This window comes from Scyliorhinus torazame, chromosome 1, assembly GCF_047496885.1.
Source record: "Scyliorhinus torazame isolate Kashiwa2021f chromosome 1, sScyTor2.1, whole genome shotgun sequence".
Taxonomy (NCBI): Eukaryota; Metazoa; Chordata; class Chondrichthyes; order Carcharhiniformes; family Scyliorhinidae; genus Scyliorhinus; species Scyliorhinus torazame.
In genome coordinates, this window is record NC_092707.1 from 28,627,763 (window position 1) to 28,646,011 (window position 18,249).

Genomic DNA, 18,249 nt, shown 5'->3' on the forward strand with positions numbered 1-18,249 from the left:
AAGTGATGGACTCCTCTGACTGTGCCTGCGGGTGCTAGAAGGTTGCTGACGCCCCCTCCTGTAGATCTTGGCTCTGGGTCTCCATCTCCACCAATGACAGGATCGTACTATCCAGAGACGCGCGGACTACTGCTGGTCCCTGGAATTGGGCAGCCCTCCGACCGCCCGGTCCCTCGGGAGTTTCTCCCTCTATCTCGTGTGTGACATACGCACCAGCTGGTAACCCAGGAGCCTCTTCACTAAAATTCCCCATGGAACAAAGAACAAAGAACAAAGAAAATTACAGCACAGGAACAGGCCCTTCGGCCCTCCCACCCTGCGCTGATCCAGATCCTTTATCTAAACCTGTCGCCTATTTTCCAAGGATCTACTTCCCTCTGTTCCCAGCCCGTTCATATATCTGTCTAGATGCATCTTAAATGATGCTATCGTGCCCGCCTCTACCACCTCCGCTGGCAAAGCGTTCCAGGCACCCACCACCCTCTGCATAAAAAACTTTCCACGCACATCTCCCTTAAACTTTCCCCCTCTCACCTTGAAATCGTGACCCCTTGTAATTGACCCACCCACTCTTGGAAAAAGCTTGTTGCTATCCACCCTGTCCATACCTCTCATAATTTTGTAGACCTCAATCAGGTCCCCCCTCAACCTCCGTCTTTCCAACGAAAACAATCCTAATCTACTCAGCCTTTCTTCACAGCTAGCACCCTCCATACCAGGCAACATCCTGGTGAACCTCCTCTGCACCCTCTCTAAAGCATCCACATCATTCTGGTAATGTGGCGACCAGAACTGCACTCAGTATTCCAAATGTGGCCTAACCAAAGTCCTATACAACTGTAACATGACCTGCCGACTCTTGTACTCAATACCCCGTCCAATGAAGGCAAGCATGGTGTATGCCTTCTTGACCACTCTATCGACCTGCGTTGCCACCTTCAGGGTACAATGGACCTGAACTCCCAGATCTCTCTGTACATCAATTTTCCCTAGGACTCTTCCATTGACCGTATAGTCCGCTCTTGAATTGGATCTTCCAAAATGCATCACCTCGTATTTGCCTGGATTACATAAGAACATAAGAACTAGGAACAGGAGTAGGCCATCTGGCCCCTCGAGCCTGCTCCGCCATTCAATGAGATCATGGCTGATCTTTGTGGACTCAGCTCCACTCTCCGGCCCGTACACCATATCCCCGAATCCCTTTATTCTTTAGAAAGGTATCTATCTTTTTCTTAAAAACGTTTAAAGAAGGAGCCTCAACTGCTTCACTGGGCAAGGAATTCCAGAGATTCACAACCCTTTGGGTGAAGAAGTTCCTCCTAAACTCGGTCCTAAATCTACTTCCCCTTATTTTGAGGCTATGCCCCCTAGTTCTGCTTTCCCTGACCAGTGGATGCAACCTGCCCGCATCTATCCTATCTATTTCCTTCATAATTTTATATGTTTCCCCCCCGAATCCTTCTAAACTCCAATGAGTACAGTTCCAGTCTACTCAACCTCTCGTCATAATCTAATCCCCTCAACTCTGGGATCAACCTAGTGAATCTCCTCTGCACTCCCTCCAGTGCCAATATGTCCTTTCTCAGGTAAGGAGACCATAACTGAACACAATACTCCAGATGTGGCCTCACCAACACCTTATACAATTGCAGCATAACCTCCCTAGTCTTGAACTCCATCCCTCTAGCAATGAAAGACAAAACTCGATTAGCCTTCTTAATCACCTGTTGCACCTGCACACCAACATTTTGCGACTCGTGCACCAGCACACCCAGGTCCCTCTGCACAGCAGCATGTTTTAACATCTTACCGTTTAAATAATAATCCATTCTGCTGTTATTCCTCCCAAAATGGATAGCCTCACACTTGGCAACATTGAATTCAATCTGCCAGACCCTAGCCCATTCACCTAACCTATCCAAATCCTTCTGCAGACTTCCGGTATCCTCTGCACTTTTTGCTTTACCACTCATCTTAGTGTCGTCTGCAAACTTTGCCACATTGCACTTGGTCCCCAACTCCAAATCATCTATGTAAATTGTGAACAACTGCGGGCCCAACACTGATCCTTGAGGGACCCCACTAGTTACAGGTTGCCAACCAGAGAAACACCCATTTATCCCCACTCTCTGCTTTCTGTTAGTTAACCAATCCTCTACCCATGCTACCACTTTACCCTCAATGCCATGCATCTTTAGTTTATGCAGCAACCTTTTGTGTGGCACCTTGTCAAAAGCTTTCTTGAAATCCAGATATACCACATCCATTGGCTCCCCGTTATCTACTGCACTGGTAACGTCCTCAAAAAATTCTACCAAATTAGTCAGACACAACCTACCCTTTATGAACCCATGCTGCGTCTGCCCAATGGGACAATTTCCTTCCAGGTGCCCCGCTATTTCCTCCTTAATGATAGATTCCAGCATTTTCCCTACAACCGAAGTTAAGCTTACCGGCCTATAATTACCCGCTTTCTGCCGACCTCCTTTTTTAAACAGTGGTGTCATGTTTGCTACTTTCCAATCCTCTGGGACCACCCCAGAGTCTAGTGAATTTTGATAAATTATCACTAGTGCATTTACAATTTCCCTAGCCATCTCTTTTAACACTCTGGGATGCATCCCATCAGGGCCAGGAGACTTGTCTACCTTTAGCCCCATTAGCTTGCCCAATACTGCCTCCTTATTGATTGAACTCCATCTGCCATTTCTCTGCCCAACTCTCCAATCTATCTATATTTTGCTGTATTCTCTGACAGTCCCCCTCGCAATCTGCAACTCCACCAATCTTAGTATCATCTGCAAACTTGCTAATCAGACCACCTGTACCTTCATCCAGATCATTTATGTATATCACAAACAACAGTGGTCCGAGCACGGATCCCTGTGGAACACCACTAGTCACCTTTCTCCATTTTGAGACACTCTCTTCCACCACTACTCTCTTTGCTCCTATTGCCCAGCCAGTTCTTTATCCATCTAGCTAGTACATCCTGAACCCTTTGCGACTTCACTTTTTCCATCAGCCTGCCATGGGAAACTTTATCAAACACCTTACTGAAGTCCATGTATATGATATCTACAGCCCTTCCCTCATCAATTAACTTTGTCACTTCCTCAAAGAATTCTATTTGGTTTGTAAGACATGACCTTCCCTGCACAAAACCATGCTGCCTATCACTGATAAGTCTATGTTCTTCCAAATGTGAATAGATCCTATCCCTCAGTATCTTCTCCAATAGTTTGCCTACCACTGACGTCAAGCTCACAGGTCTATAATTCCCTGGATTATCCCTGCTACCCTTCTTAAACAAAGGGACAACATTAGCAATTCTCCAGTCCTCCGGGACCTCACCCGTGCTCAAGGATGCTACAAAGATATCTGTTAAGGCCCCAGCTATTTCGTCCCTCGCTTCCCTCAGTAACCTGGGATAGATCCCATCCGGACCTGGGGACTTGTCCACCTTAATGCCTTTTAGAATACCCCAAACTTCCCCCTTCCTTATGCCGACTTGACCTAGAGTATTTAAACATCCATCCCTAACCTCAACATCCGTCATGCCCCTCTCCTTGGTGAATACCGATGCAAAGTACTCATTAAGAATCTCACCCATTTCCTCTGACTCCACGCATAAATTCCCTCTTTTGTCTTTGAGTGGGCCAATCCTTTCTCCAGTTACCCTGTTGCTCCTTATATACGAATAAAAGGCTTTGGGATTTTCCTTAACCCTGTTAGCCAAAGATATTTCATGACCCCTTTTAGCCCTCTTTATTGCACGTTTGAGATTTGTCCTACTTTCCCGATATTCCTCCAAAGCTTCATTAGCTTTAAGTCACCTAGATCTTATGTATGCTTCCTTTTTCATCTTAGCTAGTCTCACAATCCATGGTTCCTTAATCTTGCCATTTCTATCCCTCATTTTCGCAGGGGCATGTCTGTCCTGCACTCTAATCAACCTTTCCTTAAAAGACTCCCACATTTGAAATGTGGATTTACCCTGAAACAGCTGCTCCCAATCCACATTACCTAGCTCCTGCCGAATTTTGTTTTACTTGGCCTTTCCCCAATTTAGCACTCTTACTTTAGGACCACTCTCGTCTTTGTCCATGAGTATTCTAAAACTTACGGAATTGTGATCGCTATTCCCAAAGTAATCACCGACTTCAACCACCTGGCTGGCATCATTCCCCAATACCAGGTCCAGTATGGCCCCTTCCTGATTTGGACTATTTACATACTGCTCTAAAAAACTCTCCTGGATGCTCTTTACAAATTCTGCTCCAACTACGCCTCCAACACTACATGAGTCCCATTCAATGTTGGGGAAGTTGAAAATGAAAATCGCTTATTGTCACAAGGAGGCTTCAAATGAAGTTACTGTGAAAAGCCCCTAGTCGCCACATTCCGGCGCCTGTTCGGGGAGGCTGTTATGGGAATTGAACCGTGCTGCTGGCCTGCCTTGGTCTGCTTTCAAAGCCAGCGATTTAGCCCTGTGCTAAACAGCCCCTAATATGAAATGAAAATCGCTTATTGTCACAAGTAGGCTTCAATGAAGTTACTGTGAAAAGCCCCTAGTCGCCACATTCCGGCACCTGTTTGGGGAGGCTGGTACGGGAATTGAACCGTGCTGCTGGCCTGCCTTGGTCTGCTTTAAGAGCCAGCTATTTAGCCCAGTGTGCAGTTAAAATCTCCCATCACGACTACCCTATTGCTCTGACATTTTTCTATAAACTGTCTACATATTTGTACCTCTTCTTCATGCTCACTTTTGGGAGGCCTGTAGTAAAGTCCCAACAATGTTACTGCACCCTTCCTATTTCTTAGCTCTACCCACATTGCCTCAGTGCTCGATTCCTTCATAGTGCCCTCCTTAATCACAGCTGTGATATCATCTCTGACCAATAATGCAACTCCTCCACCCCTTTTACCTCCCTCTCTATCCCTCCTGAAGCATCTATACCCTGGGATATTTAGTTGGCAATCTTGCCCTTCCCTCAACCAAGTCTCAGTAATACCAATAACATCATATTCCCAGGTACTAATACAAGCCCTACGTTCATCTGCCTTACCTGCTACACTTCTCATATTAAAACAAATGCACCTCAGACCACCTGTCCCTTTGCGTTCATCAACTCTTCCCTGTCTACTCTTCCCCTTAGTCACAATGAGTTTATTAACCTTACTAGCTTTAGTTGCTACCTCTTTACTGACCTCTAACTTCCTAATCTGGTTCCCATCCCCCTGTCACATTAGTTTAAAACCTCCCCAACAGTGTTATCAAAAGCACACCCTAGGACATTGGTTCCAGTCCTGCCCAGGTGTCGACCATCCAATTTGTAATGGTCCCACCGCCCCCAGAACCGGTTCCAATGTCCCAAAAATCTGAACCCTTCCTTCCTGCACCATCTCTCAAGCCACGTATTCATTCTGACTATTCTTGAATCTCTACTCTGACTGTCTCGTGGCACTGGTAGCAATCCTGAGATTACTACCTTTGAGGTCCTACTTTTTAACTTATCTCCTAACTCCCTAAATTCTGATTGTAGGACCTCATCCCGTTTTTTATCTATATCGTTGGTGCCTATATGCACCACGACAACTGGCTGTTCACCCTCCCCCTTCAGTATGTCCTGCAGCCGATCTGAGACATCCCTGACCCGTGCACCCGGGAGGTGATAGTGTCTGTGATGGTGAAGGGTGCAGGTGAATGCAGTGTCGGGAAGTCGGTGTCTTCCCCGGACCTGTGCTTTGGGATGTGCTGGGGACAAGGTACCCCAGATGGACCGGCATGGCCTGATGATGATGCTGCAAGTCGAAAGACAAGACACATGGTGAGACCTTGGGAAGGAGTGTTCTGAGTGACTCACTTGCTGTAGGAACATCACTTTGCATTAGGGGTTCCCTTGGTTGTCGAATGCTGACCTCCGCCTCGGAGATAGCCCCCTCCTGTACCTCCCCGGATAATGCCATCACCCTCTGATCGGGGGGGGGGGGGGGGGGGGTGAGGGCCAGGAGGTCCGAGACGCCCCCTCCAGATTTCTCCCGCTCCCTTCTGTTATGAACCGTCATTTCTTAGGGGACACACAAAGGACATGGTGAGATGCATGGAGGCGAGTTACACAGGGGTTGGTAGCTGGTGGCATGTGTGTGTAAGGCACCTGGCCAAAGAGGACAATACAGGTTCCGCAGGGATCAGTGTTGGGACCTTTGCTCTTTGTAGTATATATAAATGATTTGGAGGACAACGTAACTGATCTGATTAGTAAGTTTGCGGACGACACAAAGGTTGGTGGAATTGCGGATAGCGATGAGGACTGTCAGAGGATACAGCAGGATTTAGATCGTTTGGAGACTTGGGCAGATGGAGTTTAATCCGGACAAATATGAGGTAATGCATTTTGGAAGGTCTAATACAGGTAGGGGATATACAGTGAATTGGATTGGATTGGATTTGTTTATTGTCACGTGTACCGAGGTACAGTGAAAAGTATTTTTCTGCGAGCAGCTCAACAGATCATTAAGTACATGGGAAGAAAAGGGAAGAAAAGAAAATACATAATAGGGCAACACAAGGTACACAATGTAACTACATAAGCACTGGCATCGGGTGAAGCATACAGGGGTGAGGGTTAATGAGGTCAGTCCATCCATAAGAGGGTCATTTAGGAGTCTGGTAACAGCGGGGAAGAAGCTGTTTTTGAGTCAGTTGGTGCGTGTTCTCAGACTTCTGTATCTCCTGCCCGATGGAAGAAGTTGGAAGAGTGAGTAAGCCGGGTGGGAGGGGTCTTTGATTATGCTGCCCGCTTTCCCCAGGCAGCGAGAGGGGTAGATGGAGTCAATGGATGGGAGGCAGATTTGTGTGATGGACTGGGCGGTGTTCATGACTCTCTGAAGTTTCTTGCGGTCCTGGACCGAACAGTTGCCATACCAGGCTGTGATGCAGCCAGATAAGATACTTTTTATAGTGCATCTGTAAAAGTTGGTAAGGGTTAATGTGGACATGCGGAGTTTCCTTAGTTTCCTGAGGAAGTATAGACGCTTTTGTGCTTTCTTGGTGGTAGCGTCAACGTGGGTGGACCAGGACAGATTTTTGGAGATGTGCACCCCTAGGAATTTGAAGCTACCATCTCCACCTCGGCCCCATTGATGCTGACAGGGGTGTGTACAGTACTTTGCTTCCTGAAGTCAATGACCAGCTCTTTAGTTTTGCTGGCATTGAGGGAGAGATTGTTGTCGCTACACCACTCCACTAGGTTCTCTCTCTCCCTCCTGTATTCGGACTCGTCGTTGTTCGAGATCTGGTCCACAATGGTCATATCGTCAGCAAACTTGTAGAAGGAGTTGGAACCAAGTTTTGCCACGCAGTCATGTGTGTATAGGGAGTAGAGTAGGGGGGCTAAGTACGCAGCCTTGCGGGGCCCCTGTATTGATGACTATTGTGGAGGAGATGTTGTTGTTCATTCTGACTGATTGTGGTCTGTTGGTCAGAAAATCGAGGATCCAGTTGCAGAGTGGGGAGCCAAGTCCTAGGTTTTGGAGCTTTGATATGAGCTTGGCTGGGATAATGGTGTTAAAGGCAGAGCTGTAGTCAATAAATAGGAGTCTGAAGTAGGAGTCCTTGTCGAGATGCTCTAGGGATGAGTGTCGGGCCAGGGAAATGGCGTCTGCTGTGGACCGGTTGCAGCGGTATGCGAATTGCAGTGGATCAAGGCGTTCTGGGAGAATGGAGATGATGCTCTTCATGATCAACCTCGAAGCACTTCATTACTATTGAAGTCAGGGCCACCGGACGGTAGTCATTGAGGCACGTTGCCTGGTTCTTTTTTGGCACCGGTATGATGGTGGTCTTCTTGAAGCAGGTGGGGACCTCGGAGTGGAGTAGGGACAGGTTAGAGATGTCCACGAACACCTCTGCCAGCTGGTCCACGCAGGCTCTGAGTGCACGACCAGAGAATCCGTCCGGCCCGTCGCCTTCCGAGGGTTCACTTTCAGGAAGGCCAATCTGACTTCGGAAGCTGTCATGGTGGGTATCGGTGAGTTATTGGCTGCTGGGGCACTCGACAGCGGATTGGTGGTACCTGCTCGAACCGAGTATAGAATGTATTGAGTTCTTCGGGGAGGGGTGCGCTGCTGCCGGAGATACTGTTCGGCTTCGCCTTGTAGCCCGTTATCTTGTTTAGTCCTTACCACAACCGCCGAGAGTCTGTCTGTGACTCTAGCTTGGTTTGATATTCTCTCTTGGCATCTCGGATGGCTTTGCGAAGGTCGTACCTGGATTTCTTGTATAGGTCAGGGTTGTCTGACTTGAACGCCTCAGATCTGTCCTTCAGTAGGGAGTCAATCTCGCGATTGAGCCATGGTTTCCGGTTGGGGAACGTACATACTGCTTTCTTTGGCACGCAGTCGTCCACACATTTGCTGATGAAGTCTGTGACGGTGGTGGCATACTCATTTAAGTTGGTCGCTGAGTTCTTAAATATGGACCAATCCACTGTCTCTAAACAGTCACGTAAGAGCTCTTCTGTCTCCTCGGACCAGCACTGCACAACCTTCTTAGCTGCATTCTCCCGCTTGAGTTTCTGCTTGTATGTCGGGAGAAGGAGCACCGTCTTATGGTCTGATTTCCCAAAGTGCGGTCGGGGGATGGAACGGTAGGCGCCCTTGATTTTTGAGTAGCAGTGGTCAAGAGTGTTGTCTCCCTGGTGGGACAGGAGATGTGCTGGTGGAACTTTGGCAGTACATGAGGTTGGCCTTGTTGAAGTCTCCGGCCACGATGAACAAGGCCTCCGGGTGTTCTGTTTCGTAGTTGTTTATAACTGTGTACAGTTCGTCCTGCGCCTTCCTCACTTCTGCCTGGGGTGGGATGTAGACCGCTGTGATAATGGCTGAAGTGAATGGTATAACCCTCAAGAGTATTGACAGTCAGAGAGATCTAGATGTACAGGTCCACAGGTCACTGAAAGGGGCAACACAGGTGGAGAAGGTAGTCAAGAAGGCATACGGCATGCTTGCCTTCATTGGCCGGGGCATTGAGTATAAAAATTGGCAAGTCATGTTGCAGCTGTATAGAACCTTGGTTAGGCCACACTTGGAGTATAGTGTTCAATTCTGGTCGCCACACTACCAGAAGGATGTGGAGGCTTTAGAGAGGGTGCAAAAGAGATTTACCAGGATGTTGCCTGGTATGGAGGGCATTAGCTATGAGGAGATGTTGAATAAATTTGGTTTGTTCTCACTGGAACGAAGGAGATTGAGGGACGACCTGATAGAGGTCTACAAAATTATGAGGGGCATAGACAGAGACTTTTCCCCAGGGTAGAGGGGTAAATTACTAGGAGGCATAGGTTTAAGGTGCGAGGGGCAAGGTTTAGAGGAGATGTGCGAGGTAAGTTTTTTACGCAGAGGATAGTGGGTGCCTGGAACTCGCTGCCGGAGGAGGTGGTGGAAGCAGGGACGATAGTGATGTTTAAGGGGCACCTTGACAAATACATGAATAATAATAATAATCGCTTATTGTCACAAGTAGGCTTCAATGAAGTTACTGTGAAAAGACCCAAGTCGCCACATTCCGGCACCTGTTCAGGGAGGCTGGTACGGGAATTGAACCCACGCTGCTGGCCTTGTTCTGCCTTACAAGCCAGCTGTTTAGCACAATGTGCTGAATAGGATGGGAATAGAGGGATACGGGCCCCGGAAGTGTAGAAGATTTTAGTTTCGACGGGCAGCATGGTCGGCACAGGCTTGGAGGGCCGAATGGACTGTTCCTGAGCTGTACTTTTCTTTGTTCTTTGTTCTTTGTAGGTGTTGAGGTATGGTGCAGGGTATGGTGCTTGCCTTCATTGGCCGGGGCACTGAGTCTAAAAATTGGCAAGTCATGTTGCAGCTGTATAGAACCTTAGTTAGGCCACACTTGGAGTATAGTGTTCAATTCTGGTCGCCACACTACCAGAAGGATGTGGAGGCTAGCACGGTAGCCTTGTGGAGAGCACAATTGCTTCACAGCTCCAGGGTCCCAGGTTCGATTCCGGCTTGGATCACTGTCTCTGGTCTGCACATCCTCCCCGTGTGTGCGTGGGTTTCCTCCGGGTGCTCCGGTTTCCTCCCACAGTCCAAAGATGTGCAGGTTAGGTGGGTTGGCCATGAAAAATTGCCCTTAGTGTCCAAAACTTGCCCTTAGTGTTGGGTGGGGTTACTGGGTTATGGGGATAGGGTGGAGGTGTGGGCTTGGATAGGGTGCTCTTTCCAAGAGCCGGTGCAGACTCGATGGGCCGAATGGCCTCCTTCTGCACTGTAAATTCTATGATAAAAGGATGTGAGGGAGATGCAGGCAGGTGGGTTTTGATTGGCCTCTATGGGAGTGGGGCGTGATGTGAGGAGTGAACAACAGGAGAACGAGATGCTGACGCACCCGAGCTGTCCGAAGGAGGTCATTAATCATCATGTGGCACTGCGTGCCAGTCAGCCTGGTGTGGCTCACCGTGCTGAGCGTCCAGGCCTGGTTGACGTGGGTGGCAGTCTCCTGTCCACCTTGGGGAAGAGGGGGTCCCGCCTCTCCTCCACCGCGTCCAACATTCTCTTGAGCTCTGCGTCTGTAAAGTGTGGAGCATCTCTTCAAGGCTGGAATGAGAGTGTGTGGGGAGTGGAGCGCTTATAAGCAGCCCCAACCTGCCAAGTTCTCCAGCATCAATTCCGGCCCCAGTGAATCCGATGCCGACGGGAATGAAAATTGCTCTAGATTCACACGGGCAGATTGCATGTCCTGATTTGCTCCGGAAATAGCGCCCCCAACGGGAACTGCATGCAATTCAGCCCCAGCATCAACACTGAGGCTGGAATTCTCCATTTGTCAGGATTCACTTTTCCACTGGCAATGCACCCCGCCCGCGGGTTTCAAGTGGGTCGGTTTCAGTGGGCAATCCCGCCACCAGCGAATGCCGCGCTGCTGATAAACATGCAGCTGGGGGAGCAGAGAATCCCGCCTTTAATCTCCCAAATGGAGAATTCCGCCCAGAATAACCAAATGAAATCTGGAACATGACCATTCTCCACTTTGCCCTCTGCTGAATACATGCTCTCAACTGAGCACTAAGTATGATGTTTGCTCAGGGACTGCGGGTTGCAGATTCCGCCCTCCACCAAATATGTGCAAAGACGAGTTAATCCTTGAGACGAGTGCGTGTGACAAAACAACGTCTTCTAGTGCTGTCAATCAGATTATCTTGTTGGAAATTTGAAATTTATCAGAAGTCCGTAAACACGCAACTAAATTAACTAGCAGCCTGTCGGCAGCTGCAGTCGTCCCTTTTACCTGGAACCACCCCAATCAGTAATGTCCTGATTAACCAAAGCCAGCTGTACCATGGAACAATGTAAGTTTTATCTTTGGCCCATGTTTCTGATTAGTAGAGGGCATTGCTTCAAGTCTCCCACAGGAGCAGCAGGCTCCTGACAGCACTTTTCCGTAATGAATGTTGATTGGGCAGGCTCTCTCTGTTTGTCTTCATTTGCTGATAGTCAGTGGAGCAGTGGGAATGATGCCAAAGGGGCTGGGCCCATCTCTCTCAATCACTGTTCTTCTCACAGCCCCTGACAGTCAGTGCCAGCACTGCCACTCGTCCTCTGCTGCTGGGAGTGTCACAAACTGGGTCTGATCTGCCATGTCATTCACAGTTGATTTCTTCGAACATATTTCGTTCTACCAAACCCATGGTGAGGTTTGAATGTTTTCCTTTCCCCTGCTCCTGATAAATACAGTGCAGTCAATCTTGCTGCTAATCCAGTTAGTTTGATTGATCAGCTTTATTGTAATATCCTATAACACTGGCATTCAGATTGATTTCTTTTCCACACAAAACAGGCCGAATTATATCAGAGAATCATAGAACTTACAGAGCAGAAGGCCATTCGGCCCATCGAGCCTGCACTGGCATTTTGGAAAGAGCACCCCACTTGAACCCACAACTGCACCCTATCCCCGTAACCCAGTAACCCCACAAAACCCTTTTGGACACTAAGGGGCAATTTATCACGGCCAATCCACCTAACCTGCACATCTTTGGACTGTGGGAGGAAACCGGAGCACCCGGAGGAAACCCACGCAGACACGAGGAGGATGTGCAGACTCCACACAGACAGCGACCCAAGCCGGGAATCGAACCTGGGACCCTGGAGCTGTGAAGCAACTGTGCTAACCACTGTGCTACCGCACTGCCCCTCCCCCCCCCAGGGATTATATGATCTTGGGATCATATAATTTCTGGATTATAATGATTAAATTTTGCTTAAATGGTGTTCTCCCTCAGCCTCATCTTGTCTTTCCTCACTCCTTTATCCTGTAGATTATTTTTCATATTGTTGATCTTCCTCCACTCCTGTAATGGTAACTCGTGATGGGCTAAGGTTGCTTGGCTATCCCCATTCTTTGTCCCTGTCCTCCTGTATTTCACCCATCCGGTCATTCACCATGCGGGAACTCCGTTAGTGAGCACCAGGAGAGTATTCAGTCATGAGGCACCATTAAAAAGTCCAATCCAATCCTAAACTAACTTGCACAAGCACACTGACCTCACTGCAAGACTGGGAACTGTGATAAACTTTCCCTTCCCTAACCCAGGCCCATTCTGGCCTAATAACAATAGTGATGGAACCGCCATTGCATAGGCGGAAATCAGTTATTCTGCACAGCCGGTACTGAACCCGAGACCTTCTTGATCTGCTCTTACTCACACTATCTTTCCTTCTGTCTGTCTCTAGCTAGCTCCGGCACTACCCTCCCACAAGGCTTAGCATCAATGCCTTATATACTTGTAACTGTAGCTCCCTCTAGTGGCTACTCTGGACATTTCATTAACCCTTGTAGTTCTCACAGTTATGATAATACCAAACTTCTTGTCATCGCTTTTTAAATTTTCCCCCACAGCAACATGGACTTGACCTTAAACTGTAGCAATATCTAACATTGCATCACCTGCAGTGCAACAAAAGCTTAACTGTAACGGATGCATTTTTGCGCAGTGTCTGTGTTTCACCTCTCATTTTGCTCTCTCACTTTCTGATGTTTGTCCCACCAAGTGCAGGATATATGTAGTGCAAATGGCCATGCGCAGAAAAATTGGATTTGGGCAAGAAATGAAGTAACCTTGTAGGAAAGTTGTTGCACTGATTTTCATTGATAGAGATAGACTAACGGTCATTAGATCGGAATGTTGGTACGTATGTCAAATTCACTAGCATTTCTACTTGGAGCTGCTGTTCCTGTCCTCAGTGGTCTCCACATTCTGGTCTCTTGCCGATACTTGTTTCATTATTGGTGGGCATACCTTCAGCTGCACAGGTCCGTAAAACTGGATTTCCGTCTCTTGTTCTCGTTGAAGACATTCCTTAAAATGATCGCTTCATGCGCCTGTTAAACTTTGTTCAATAAAGGGTGGCGCGGTGGCACAGTGGTTAGCACTGCTGCCTCACGCCGTTGAGGGCCCAGGCTCGATCCCGGCCCTGGGTCACTGCCCGTGTGGAGTTTGCACATTCTCCTCGTGTTTGCGTGGGTTTCACCCCCACAATCCAAAGATGTGCAGGCTAGGTGGATTGGCCACGCTAAATTGGCCCTCAATTGGAAATAATTAATTGAGTATTCTAAACTTATTTTTTAAAACTTTGTTCGATAATCACTCCTCTGAAACATCTCAGAATGTTTTACAGTGTTAAAAGGCTCTATAAAAATACAAATTGTTGTTGATCATTTTCCCGTCGACCAAAATTCAGTGTTCTGACTGGGAAACCTTCAACAACGACTCAACACAGAGAGCAGACAAAGTCAAAAAAATCATACTCACAGAAGTTTCCTTATTTAGCACCTGCAAACCCTAAATCACTGAGTAAAGACAGTTCCTCACTAAAGAAGCCAGTGACTATAAACATCTCCTCACTTCAATTGGAGCACCAGCTGCCATGCCAGGACAGGTGCATCGAGCAGTGTCTTCCTGCTCATCGGAGCTGTGTTCTCAGCCCTAGCTTCTCTGTGTCCCACATCCCATCTCTCTGTGCTGTTGACCATTCAGACAATCGAAGTTGCAAGCACCGACCGAACCGGCCGTGCTCCTCCAGGAACGCCATGACCAATTACGCCCCGGAGCATACGCCCCACGCGTGTTAGACCCCGTAGAGCAAGGATTTTCTGCCTGTGAAAGGCACCTACTCGCAGTTTTTTGGGCAGTGCAATACTTCGCCTGCATTACAGGACTCAACCCCATCACCATCCTCACAGATCACACACCGACACAGCTATTGTTAGACGGCCGACTTAAAGATGGCACAGTCATCCAAATCCGCGCAGCCCGTTGGACCCTTCTTTTACAGGGACGGGAATTACAGTAAAAAGAACCAAGACCCACACCTTCCTTGCCGATAATTTGCAGTATGCAGGCACCCCTCATGAATGTGAGATCATCACCACTAAACAGAACATAGGCCCATTTATTCCCAAGACACCTCCCAGGAAAACAGGTAGTACACCCCAGAGACCTCAGCCCACAGACACGTGCGCACCCCTGAAGATTTATGTGGATGGCTCCTCCACAGTGTTAAAGGGAAAGAGAATTACCGGTTGCGGTATATATGTAGAGGATGCGCAGGGACGTGCCCTAGATGAAATTTCATTAAAGTTGCCAGGACACTTAGGCTCGCAGGCAGCAGAGCTGGCAGCAATTGCATACATTGTAGACCACCCCGACTCGTTCCCAACCCCAGCAGACATCTATTCGGACAGCTTGTATGTCTGTAATAGTTTGACAGAGTTCCTACCACTCTGGGAAACAAGAGGATTTGTTTCCACGGACGTTAAGCCCTACCCTCAGCCCCATTACTCCGCCATATCTTAGAGACAGCGAAGGATAGGAAATACGGAATAATTAAGGTTCTCAGTCACCACCGTTCTTCCCCCCCATGTAACATTAAAGTAGACGCCCTAGCAAAGGCAGGCTCCAGGCATGGTTATTTTTGGAACCCCCCCGAAAGCACCCCAGTACACGCAGTTCAGGTCTCACAAACCAATATTCAGGATTTAGCAAAGTCCCAGAAAGAGGACGAGAAACTCAGGGAAGTTTTAAAGGGAACCTTCCCAGCCCCATACGACAAGTTTAAAAACGCAATCACCACACACGACGGTGTGATTTTAAAGGATGGCATTTATATAGTTCCCAGCCAGGACAGGAACCAGATCATTTGTCAGTTCCATGACAGTCATGGACACCAAGGAATTGAACCCACCCTAGCCCACCTCAGACCGCTTTGCTGGTGGCCTGATTTAAAAACCGATGTAACGCAATACATTGAGAATTGCTTAATCTGTGCCCAGAACAATCCGGACAGAAATGCGAAAAAAGCGCAACTTAGTCATACCCGCCCCGTTAATGGACCCTGGACAAATCTCCAGATAGATTATATAGGACCCCTACCCCCGTGCAGAAATGGTTACAAGTATGTGTTGGTGGTCATAGACACCTTCACAAAATGGGTGGAAGCATTTCCGTCAAGAACTAATACGGCCAAGACAATGGCTAAAATATTAACACACCACAAGATGGGGCCTCCCACGCAGTATAGAGTCCGATCAAGGCTCCCATTTCACCGGACGTGTAATGAAAAACGTCCTCACGATTATCGGAATTAGACAAAAGTTCCATATTGCATACCACCCCCAGTCAAGTGGTATTGTAGAACAAATGAATAGGACATTGAAATCCACCCTCAGGAAAATGGTACAGCAGAATAACAGTACCTGGGATTCAGTACTCCCATTTGCTTTAATGTTTTTAAGAAACACGGTACCCACATCCACAGGTTACATCCCCCACACCCTCATGACCGGACGCCCCATGAAAGGCACTGAGTATTTACTGGGACTGGATTTGACCAGCCCCGCAGTTACAGCCCTCACGCATGAAAATGTGGTTACACAACTAGTACAGAACATAAAGACAGCCCAACTCGCCGCAGCAGTGAGACTTGGAACCAGGAAGAAACAGAGCAAGGCCTGTTTCGACAAAACAGTACATGGCACTGAGTTTACAGTAGGGCAACAAGTCATGCTTTCCCTTTACAACCCCAGTTCATTCCTTTCCCCAAAACGTTCCGGACTGTACTCCATTTCGGACAAAGTCAGCCCCTCAGTATACACAATAACCTATCCCAATGGTAAGTCTGCGTGGTTTCATATAAACCAGCTCAAGGCTTACGGCTCGCAGAATAACCACACACACCACATCCTGCTCGCAGCAGCAGATGACCACGCCCCGCCCACAGATGACACATTCCTACCCTCACCCAACCGCTCCAGCCCGCCCTCAGACACGACTTCATCTCCGCCCCCAGAGGCACGACTCCGCCTCTCCCTTCCTTCAACCAGCAGCGACAGTGATAGCGATCAAGATGACGATAGCCACAGCACACCACGTTACGACTATACCCCTGTACCAGGCCCCACTCCTAGTGAATCTGAGCATGATTCTACTGACCCATTTGAGATCACTTATATCAAAGCCCCTGACCCAGACCCACCGCCCGACGATTACGGATTGAAGCATAGTAGCTCCAACCTCGACACACGACTTTGGCACCGAGACAATTCATTCAGTCTCATCCGGAATGATGAGATGGACCCCAATTCGCCCCAAGCAGCTTTAGCACGGTTACTACAGACAAGAGTTCGGCAGCCGGGAGAAGATGATGACTTAGAGTCTGACTCCCACCAAATGAATCCCTTTGCGACCTTGTTCGCTATTGAGCAGTGAGGTGTCCAGATGATGGAGAAAAAAGGAACAGATGGAGAGATACGGTGTCCTTTCTGATGGAACCTGCACCATGTTTGTTGAATGTTTGTTCGTTAGTGTTAACGTTATGTGTTGTTCGTAAACTCAAACATTTTCATGGCCCCACGTTACCACTCCTTTGACGCCCAATGGATGTTAATGGAACATGTTTGTCCCCAGACAATAGTTCAGAGGAACTAGTTTGTCAACAGAACACGACTCATAGTTGCTCTCCTAATTCGAGAGGCAGCCCCCCACGACCACCACATTCTTACCCGTTCTTGCCGGTTGCTCAGGCAGTGGAGAAACGGCATTGGTCCCCACTCTGCCTGAGGACCCCCCTCTGGTCAGCTACGCTCGGGTAGTGCACATACGGCATTGATCACCGTCCTACCCGGGGTTTCCACCCATTTCTTACCCGCCGCGGCCCATACGCACCCCATTTTGCTCATTACGTTCAAAATTCTTTTGTTTGGTTTTGGCAACCCTTAGGTTGCTTCCCTATGCTATTTACATCCTCAAACACTGGGATGGTAAATCACACAGGCTGCGAGACGGCTTGCAGTATTTTTCTTAGATGTCTTGTCCCAATATTCGGTTTAAAAAATAAATGAGGGAGTCACAGATGGTGACCAATTATAAAGGGAAATTGGCAATAAAGGACAGATAGACAGACATACGAAATCTTAAGCAAGATAATAACAGAAATTATGCTTGTGCTCACAGAACTCGGAAACCCAGGAACCCCAGAGGAAGACAAAGAAGAAGACCGACAAAGATGAAGACAGCCTTCGTGTTCACATGGATCTTAGCGGGATCCCTTCAGTTGCGCACGGACGCTACCCCCCTGACCCCTACCACACAAACCGTAAATGATTCTCACCCCTGAAATACACGGAAACCCGAGATAACTAGCCCAGCGACAGCCAGCAATACCCCGACTTGGTGTGATAAGTTTATCACCTGGTACTCACTCTCATATGTAGTCGAAGCACTCTTAGTGCTGGCGATACTTTGCAGTGTCGTGCAAACGTTTAGAGTCAGGAAATGACGAAAGAGAGCATATCGCTCTCGCACCCCAGTGTACAGGTTTAGGTCCCCCATTTTCGGATTTCACCAGACCCCCGAACCCATTGGGACGGATTAAGGAGCATCCATTTTCTTTATGTATTCTGTGGAATAAAGAGATGTAAACCTCTGTGTCTGACTGCCAGGCCAGAGAAATTTGTGTGCTGCTATTTTGTACAGTTAAGATGTATAGATTTTTGGATTGTTTGATAAAGGATAGTTTATTGAGAATAGTTAGAGGTTCCAGTTTTTTATTTTTCTGTAATGCATGTATTAATGTCATAGCGCCCCGTAGAATTTTATGATAATGAATGTATTTTAAATGGTTTAGGTAAAATTGTGTTGCATAGGATAGGACAGTGTAGCCCCTAAG

General features: G+C 47.9%; 1 long non-coding RNA gene across 1 annotated transcript in view; it reads left to right on the forward strand.

The window, feature by feature from the left end:
- Positions 1–18,004, forward strand: part of LOC140429363 (uncharacterized) — a 152,834-nt gene extending 134,830 nt beyond the window's left edge. Inside the window, exon 2 of the long non-coding RNA XR_011949057.1 lies at positions 17,535–18,004. This is a non-coding gene — a long non-coding RNA (uncharacterized lncRNA). The remainder of the gene's footprint in view (positions 1–17,534) is intronic.
- The last annotated feature ends 245 nt before the right edge of the window (positions 18,005–18,249 follow it).